The following is a 2,411-nucleotide window of genomic DNA, read 5'->3' as shown; positions in this document are numbered from 1 at the left end:
GATCATAATCACTAGATGACGGTGAACAAAAGTCATTACTTTGTTGGTTGGCTTTGTTTTCATCGCTGAAATTAGGTCAAAATGTGATAAAACTGCTGTGCTTATATCCTACAGTTATTAGTTAGTATGCCTATACAGTTCATTAAAAAGTGTGTGAGCATTGGGGAACATTGATCCTACAGACCTCTGTGTTATAGCCTAATTATAGCAGCAGTATGTGCCGCAGCAGCCGTTTTATTTTGCGGCGAGTTCCGCTGCCATAGTAATTTCATCTATTGGGCATATTAGTTATGAAAACACACCTGCAGTAGCCTGTAGGCTATCCTGATCAATTTTCATGTATGAATCCTTGTGTTGCAGCCTATAGCTATACATTACATTTGTAGTTATTTTTTGGCACCCCCAACCTTAAAGTTCAAACTTCGCCCATGCATAAAACTGCAAATAAACACAATACATTGTTCTTCATGTAAATACAAACTTAAATTGCTTTCCTTTATTCTTTACAGTGTTTAATATAGTTGTAAATAAATCGTTTTTTAAACAAACTAATCAATGATCTTTTTAACAATATTCTTCCTTATAAATGATCTTTCACATGAAATAGGTCAAATAGACAAACTTACAGCATTGCCTCTAGGATGTTCCTTGTGGATAGAAGCAGATTACATTTGGAGAAATACACTCTCTGGCCATGCCATTTCTCTAACGCTAAACCGGAAGTGGCGACGCCGTAAACCGGAAGTGACGCTAAGAACAGCGAACTTAAAGATAACATCACCATTAGCACTCCTAGTGGTGACTTTATGAACTGCAAACAAATTATAACATTATAAAATGCCTTTAAAGGTGGGGCAGGTAATTTCGGAGAAACCAGCTCGAGTGCGCTAGAATTCGAAAATACACAACCGGAAAAAATCTGCCACTTCCTTACAGAGCCCCTCCTCCAACATAAAAGAACGTGCACACGACCAATGAGGGCACGAGATAAGTTTGTGAAGAATGACAGGCAGGTAGGCCATCCAATTATTTTAGCCGGGCCGGCTAAAATGATTGGTCGTGCTTTTTACAGTACTACGGCTTCCACAGATGACATTTTTTTATGGATTTTTTGTCAAAGCACTTAAGATATTCATTGCTATCAGGATGTTAAGAGCATTCCATGGAATATAACAAAAAGTGTATCTCGAGCCGGTTTCTCAAGCGTACCTACCCCACCTTTAAGGCAGCACAGGTTCCCTTCAAAATTGGCCCCATAGGCGTCATTTATACTGGGGAAGCTGGGGACATGTCACTTTGTGGGTGTATTTCTGGAAACACAAGTGGTGCAGTTTGGACCTGCGGCACGTTTAATATCAGTAATAATTGAATAGAGAATAGTAAAGCAGTAGTTGCTCACGCCCTGCAGTAGCCTAGCATAGTTACTGCACTATTTGTCAAAAAAAAGTATTGTAAGCATATGTATGTATTGTTTGTGGGGGGCGCTTAATGCAGTAGTGCTTTTTCAAATCGGAAAAAAGTATCCCCACCCATTTTTCTAACAAAGTAAAGCCCTTAATGGGCACACCCTCTGGTCCCCCACCTTGAACTGGGGAACCACCACCGTTCCCTCGGTACAGCCCCCAACTTCAACACAAAGTTGATGAGATGTGTCCCTCAACACCCTGAGCCTGCAGCGTTTCTGGACAGGTCTCATCACTCCCCGGGGCTTTACAGCAGTGGAGAAGTTGAACCGCCTCAGTGGCTGGAAATACCCGAGTCTCAGATGCACCACCAATACCTCTCCAATATACACATAATAAAATATATTCTAAGGCAAACTGTATCACCGGTAAAGGTAATTGACTGTAGAGACCATTCCCCAGTCTCAAATATGTTGAAATGATCTCCACCCTAAAAATACATAACACTAACAAGGACACTCTTTACATCCATCCCGTCCAATCTTTTTATCAATGTATGTACTCTGGGTCTGTGTACTTGCGTGTTCCTCTTTGTTTTCTGTCACTATGGGTTTTATTTATTCCTTAGTTTGTGTGCTTCTACCGCATCTGTGACTCACAGACAAACAGGACAGCAGGTGGTGTGTGATGTAATATGGGGCACATATAAGTCTGCTGTCTGTCTGCTGGATCTACCTGAGGAGCAAACTGGAGACTTTCGCTGGCCAACTGAACCCCACACGGGTTCAGCTTTTAGACATGTCTAAATATGCATACTGAAACTTTTCACGGGCTTCAAAGAGCGCATCAGTTGTAGCTTTTTCTTCATGGCTTTTCCTCTGAGAGACTGAAGCTGGAAAACATTTTGGGTATATTTTTAAGAATAAATTGATACTTAGACTTACAAATTTATACTAAGAAGTACAGAATAGTCAAATCTCTAAGGCTTCCAGGATTGCTGCGTAGAGC

The sequence above is a fragment of the Notothenia rossii genome (assembly GCF_949606895.1).
Source record: "Notothenia rossii genome assembly, chromosome: 3".
NCBI classification, from domain to species: domain Eukaryota; kingdom Metazoa; phylum Chordata; class Actinopteri; order Perciformes; family Nototheniidae; genus Notothenia; species Notothenia rossii.
This window is presented reverse-complemented; position numbering follows the sequence as displayed.